Source organism: Lemur catta, chromosome 6, assembly GCF_020740605.2.
Source record: "Lemur catta isolate mLemCat1 chromosome 6, mLemCat1.pri, whole genome shotgun sequence".
In the NCBI taxonomy this organism is placed as follows: Eukaryota; Metazoa; Chordata; class Mammalia; order Primates; family Lemuridae; genus Lemur; species Lemur catta.
In genome coordinates, this window is record NC_059133.1 from 38,835,574 (window position 1) to 38,842,999 (window position 7,426).

Sequence of the window (7,426 nt, forward strand, 5' to 3'; positions counted from 1 at the left end):
GGGGGAGGGACATGCTTGTAGCCCTGGCTTGGGCAGGGCAAATGCATTATATGTAACCAAAATGTTCATACCCCCATAATATCCTGAAAAAAAAAAAAAGATGAGAACTGAGTAGCATGCATTTCTAAGCTCTTAAACATTGGTACACTTGTCTTTCTATAAATATAGTTTTAAAACTTTCTTTAGCATAGATATAATTCAGAGAATAACATTTATTGAAGTTGCACATTCTCTTGCTGCCTTTCTTAGTTTGATAAGAGTGCTCTGAAGTTGAAATATGAGTTAACTCAATCAGTATAAACATCCGCCTGGGGCTCCCTTTTTTTCCTCTATGGAGTAATGCTGTTCTGATTTGAGTTAGGCAAGAGAAAAGCTTGCACTGTGCACTCCAAGTTTCTTCAGGGTCTTTCTGCTGGGGTAACCTCAGATAATGGTTCGTATACACCAGCAGTTATACTACCAGCCTCTCAGTAATTGAACAAAGACCTTTGTACAGACTGCAAATAGCATGCAGGAAAATCAGCTCTCATGTGGAAAGCCTGACAGCGAGTGTGCAGTTACCATAGCAACATGCCTTCATCTTCTGCCCTCTAGCTTCAACCCTGCCCATGACTGGGGAAGCCTAATAGCTGCATGCTTACTCAAAGAGGGCAGCTATCTTCTGCCAGTTCATCGTGGTCCATGATCACCAGCCCTGTACTTTTCATAGCACAGTATAGCCTGTCACGTTCCCAGTTCATGTTTACTTCATTATGATCCTGAAAAGTAAGTATTATATGTATTTTATGGCTACATTTTTGATGAAGAAACTGAGGGCCAGAGTTAAATAGACTGCTCAAGTTCACACAATAAGTGAAAAAAGTAAATTAAACCCAGTTTATCTCTTTATAACAATAGCTCTCACACGTTGATGCACATTAGAATTTCCACACCATAACCACCCAGAAGTGCTTTTAATCAGCTCTTCCCAGTGTTTCTGGGACATGGTCAAAGTTTGAGAACCACTATTTTGCACCAGGCTGCTGCTTTTTGGCCTGATGACATCTTATCCCAGGCAAAGTATTAAGGTCAAAGATACTCAATCACTCTCATTCACTTTATCTTGAGATGCTGGGACTAAATTTCTCCCAGCTTCTTCTCACTGCTGCTTCCAGACCATTACCACACAGCCTTCCCTCAGTAACCTCTGAGATGTATGATGTTCATTTAGATCAAATTGCACTCTTACCATCATCATCCTCAGAGCTCCTCTTTAACCTTTGAAGACTTGTGCCTTGGCCCATGATCTTCACTTTAATTTGAATTATCTAACACTCTACCCACAAACTTCTTTAACCAATTCTGCTCCTCTGACTTTAACAACTGTTTCATACAGACATATTCCTGGGCCTTACCAACTAGAATTGCTCTGCCTCCAAGTTCCTATCCTTTGGCCATGACATTCTCCCTCCCACCTCTTAAGTTCTGTACTGTCCCTGTACTACAGCTTTGTCCTATTGACGATGACTTGCAGGCTTCTCATCATCTTATTCTCTTAGCCTATCACCCCCAATCCCAACCTGTCTCTATTTCTTTTCTTCATTTAACCTGGGAACCAATAATCAAAAATCACAAGCACGGCCGGACGCGGTGGCTCACGCCTGTAATCCTAGCCCTCTGGGAGGCCAAGGCAGGTGGATCGCTCGAGGTCAGGAGTTTGAGACCAGCCTGAGCGAGAGCGAGACCCCACCTCTACTAAAAACAGAAAGAAATTAGCTGGCCAACTAAAATATAGCAAAAATTAGCCGGGCATGGTAGCACATGCCTGTAGTCCCAGCTACCTGGGAGGCTGAGGCAGTAGGATTGCTGAAGCCCAGGAGTTTGAGGTTGCTGTGAGCTGGGCTGACGCCACGGCACTCACTCTAGCCCGGGCAACAAAGCGAGACTCTGTCTCAAAAAAAAAAAAAAAAAAAAAAAAAAAAATCACAAGCATATTCACACTGGTATCTTTAGTACACTTCCCTTTGCATTTTCCTATGAGCTAACTTAGCCTATCCTTGGTTAAAAATGTTTGTATTATTAATAGTTTCTGTTAAGTAGAACTACAGCAAATAGAAAAACTATGCAGATGGGCATCATCACAGGTAGTTATTGCTCAGCAAAATTTTAATCAGATATACTTTTTAATTTGAGCAGTGGTTGATCGAAACATTTTGGAATCCTCAGGCCACCCACCCAGCCTGGAGACCCTGGCTCCTATAGTTCAGCTTTATTAAACTTCTCACCGGACACCAAACTCCAGGTTCCTCTGTTGTGACTCAGTGTTTTTGTCTGTTTTGACTGCAGTGTTACTTTCTCACTTCTTTCTCTGTCAAACTTTTACTCATCCTTCAAGCCCCAACTCAAATGTTACCTTTTCTATGTTACATTTTCTGCTCCCTTAAGCATCTCCATTCCTCCTTGCTCTTTTATTTCCTTTTCATACATCTCTTCTTTTTTCACGGAACTGTATTATTATATTACCTCTGTCTGTATTATATTACGTCTCTGCCATCTTTCCCTCTGTCTTAGTGACTGGGTGGTTTAAACAACAGAATTTATTTCTTACAGTTCTGGAGACGGGGCAGTCTCACACACCATCTGGGTGACAGCCAATTCAGTTTCTGGTGAGGGCCCTCCCCTCTTCCTGGCTTGCAGATGGCCACCTTCTTGCTGTGCTATTATTACGTGGCAGACAGGGAGTGCAAGCTTTAGTCTCTTCCTCTTCTTAGAAGGACATTAATCCCATAGGAGGGCTCTACCCTCATGATATCATCTGAACCTAATTTTTCTTTTTCTTTTTTTTTTTTTGAGACAAAGTCTCACTCTGTTGCCCAGGCTAGAGTGAGTGCCGTGGTATCAGCCTAGCTCACAGCAACCTCAAACTCCTGGGCTCAAGCAATCCTCCTGCCTCAGCCTCCTAAGTAGCTGGGACTACAGGCATGTGCCACCATGCCTGGCTAATTTTTTCTATATATATTTTTAGTTGTCCAGCTAATTTATTTCTATCTTTAGTAGAGACGGGGGTCTCGCTCTTGCTCAGCCTGGTCTTGAACTCCTGACCAGGAGTTCACCTGGTCCACCTGCCTTGGCCTCCCAGAGTGCTAGGATTACAGGCGTTAGCCACCACACCCAGCATCCTCTTAATATGATACTGGGGGTTAAGGTTCCAACATGTGAATTTTGGAAAGACACATTTAGTCCATAACACCTTTTATTCAGAATTCCCACCTCAAATAATATTGAGTAAACAGAAAACTACTTGAATGTTGAATAAAATATGCTCTAGAGCTGAGCCACTTGAAAGCGCTCAATTCTTAAATCTGTGCTATCTAACACCATAGCCACTAGCCACATAGGGTTACTGAGCACTTGAAATGTGGCTAAACTGAGATGTGCTCTAAGCGCAAAATGTACACATGGTGTGAAATAAAGAATGTAAAATATCTTCTTAATAGTTTTTATATTGATTACATGTTGAATATTTTGGATATATAGGATTAAACAATGTATGTTGTTAAAATTAGTTTTTTGTGCTTATTTTTACCTTTTTAATATAGCTAAAAGAAAATTTTAAATATGTGTGGTTTACATTATATTTCTATTAGACAATATTGTTTTAAATAAATAATCTACAATGTTCAGTATGGATATAGTGACTAACAGAAGTATGGACTCAGAATTTCAGAATATTTTCAACTAGGAACTTTTTGTATAAATCTATATTTGTAAGAATATTCTGTTTTTTATAATTCTCCAAACTATCTAGTAAATTCAAGTTTCTTAAGCAATATGAGATTACAAATAATTAGGAGGATGTAGGTGACAATGCTACTGCCCGATTATCAGAAGATTACATGAATTCTGTCTTAACATATTATTGTATAATAACAATTAAAATATAGCCATCCTCATTTTCCAAGTATTCAAGTCACCGCAGTTACAGGGTAGCATAGGGCAGCTAAAGTAGTCATAAATTCACTAACAAACTTATACAATTACTCCCTATATAATTACAATTAATTCTTACAGGAAGAGTCAACATCTTCATAAGTCTCTTGCTAAGTGTGCAATGTTGTCGACATCTAACAATACAAGGCAAATATAATAAATTGATTATAAAGCAACATTGCAACTCTTGTAAAAGATTCAGGATTTTAGCAATTTATTCAAAAAACTGTTGACAAAGAGCTTACTTTTTTTTTTTTTTTTTTTTTGAGAGAGTCTTGCTCTATTGCCCGGGCTAGAGTGCCATGGTGTCAGCTTAGTTCACAGCAACCTCAAACTCCTAGGCTTAAGCAATCCTTCTGCCTCAGCTTCCCTGGTAGCTGGGACTACAGACATGTGCCACCATGCACGGCTAATTTTTTCTATATATATTTTTAGATGTCCATATAATTTCTTTCTATTTTTAGTAGAGATGGGGTCTCGCTCTTGCTCAGGCTGGTTTCGAACTCCTGAGCTCAAATGATCTTGGCCTCCCAGAGTGCTAGGATTACAGGAGTGAGCCACCGCGCCCAGCCTAGCTTACTAGAATTAAAACAGTTTTAACATGTGAGGGAGAACAAACAAAATAATGACTCCATTCGTCCTTAAAAAGAATAATTTAAATGCCAAAGGATTGTAAGAATTCTTTGGAAAATTGATGAAGACCTCTGATACATATTTTTTAATGACTCTCTTTACTTTGGAAGTCAGATGTGAAGTGAAATATGCTGTTGTATGTTACCACATATCTTTGCCAAAAAATTATGCTGACTCCATCAACACTCATTCTTTTTTTTCCCTAAATTAGTCCATAGTTGCAAACCTTAGTTAAGCATTTGCTAAATATTTGAAAAAAATGAACCCAATTTCCAAATTTTACTTTCAGTTTTCAAAAGAAAATTCATTTAAATAATTTCCCCCACATTTTAAGTTTGGTTCTCATTTAAAGTATATTTGCTTTAAACAGTCCTCTTCTGATACCAATTATCCTGAAATAATTATGATGGATAAGTTTTAAAAATTATGAATTCCAACGGGATAAATATATTTCCTAAATAAACATGCAGAAATGAATAAAATAAATTAATAGGTTGATGCTTGTGCTTATGGAGTGCTTACATGATTTTGAATAGTGCTGCTAGATTTAGTCACTCACAAGTTAAATTTGTTAGGTATCTAAACTTGTTAGGCATCTGAGTGTTTATATTGCTGGGAGGAATACAAAATATAAATGATCAAAGAGATAATATAGACAATATACTTTGATAGCATTGAATTAATGTTTACACTGTTCACCTAATTACACATTTTTACCCTAGGTAATTTCTCTATTCTGAGAAGGAAATGATTTTGAACTTGTTTAACTCACAGGAAATAGTGGTTTCAACAGCAGTTTTGCTGTTTCCTTTGAACATTTTGAGTCTCAACTCTTTTTTCCTGTATTCTTTGCTGCAGTTTTTTTATTAAAGCATCTACTAAAACATGTCCTTTCACCTGTGGCTCCAGCAACAACTGTTATTATTTTACTATAGCATTTATAATATTATTTGATTTCTTAAATTATGCATATGCACCTTGAATAAAAATAAAATTTAAGAAATTAAAATGTTTTTAAAAGCTTTAATTTATTACTCCTTCACTGCTATGAATAAAATACCATTCTTTGTCTCTGACCCGGAAGTCTTCTATTTTCTTTCAGCATCCTTGAAAGTGTGGCTAACTTGTTAGCTTGCAAATAGGATATAATGTCAGATCCTTCACAATTCTTGACATGAGGCTATTCAGATTTTTTCTTTATTCTCATGTTGGTTTTGGAATTAACTCACTCAAAAATTTGTCAATTTCATCTAAATTGTTTAATCTACTGACAAAAAGTTATTCATTATAATTACTTCTTATTCTTTTTATTTCTCCACAACCTATTTTTATTTCTGATACTGGTAATTTTTGTTTTCTCTCTTTCTTGATCAGTCTTGCTAGGGGTTACCGCTTTTGTTAACAATTTTTGTTAACACAATTTTGGCTCAGCCAAAATTCCTTGGTACTGCCAGTTGCATGGAAGGTTAAAAACTTATGTCAAAGTCAGCATTAGGAAAGTGGAATCAGAGCAAGGGAAGATGAAGAAACAGCCAGCCAAATCAGAAACCATATACGAAATTTACCAATAGGCAGTGTCTGAGGTCATTTGTGACCTAAATTTAAAGTTGCAAAGTCAAAGCCAAACACAATCACACACATGAACAAGTGAGTTGCTGCCAATAGTCCTTTTGTGAGGAGGACATGTGTCACCAAGGAGACAATTCAAAATTCACTAATGGATGTGGAGATATAGAGCTCACACTTTAAGACAAAAAGAACAAGGAAAACATAACTAAACTATATATTAATTATTTTTAAAAGATATTATCTGCTTCTGTTGTGCTAAGATACGCTAATATTAAATCACTAATAAACATGATTGACATTCATAGGTTTGCATAAGCAGTCAAGCCAGGACATGCAGTCTTGAAACACAGTCTTGAAACAAAAGCTGTTTTATTTTTGAGTTTTACTGTTTTGAGGTTGTTTTCAAAGGCAGAAAAAAAGTATATTAGTTGCACAAAAATTCATCTACGGTGAGTTAACCACAATGGAGTCTAACTTTACTAAAATGATAAGAAGTTCAAAGGGGTAATGAGGCAACAACATAATGTCATCAGTATGTCAAGCTTTCCATAATACATTCCTGCTTCATCATCCTTGGCTTGTGGCCATTCTACTCATGCTTTTTATCTAATGGTCACAAGATAGTTGTTCCATCTATGGTTTCACATATACACTCCAAGCATGAAGAAGAGGAAGGAAGGGGTGGTGCTTATGTCAGAATGGGGATACAATGGAGATAGCTAGTTTCTCTTTTGTATAAGAGGCAGAGAAAAAAGTTACTTCTAGGGAAGTTATTCAGAGAGATATCAGCATCCCCAGCCAAGGCACCTATTATGGATTGAATTGTATCCCTCCAAAAGATATGATGAAGTCTTAACCCTTTGTACCCCAGAATATTTGGAAATAGGATCCCTGCAGATATAATCAAGTTAAGATGAGGTCATTAGGATGGACTCTAATCCAATATGACTAGTGTCCTTATAATAAGAGTGGAAGCACAGAAAGAAAAATGCCATGCGAAGACACAGAGATACACAGAAGGAAAATGATTATGAGAAGATAGAGGTAGAGATTGGAGTTATGCTGCCATAAACCAAGTAATTCCTGGGGCCAGAACTAATTACAGAAACTGGAAGAGTTAAGGAAGCATCCTCTCCTAGAAGTTTTGGAGGGAGCATGATCCAGACAACACCTTGATTTTGGACTTCTAGCCTCCAGAAATGTGAGAGGATAAATTTCTGGTTTTAGCCATCCAGTTTGTGGAGCTTTGCCATGG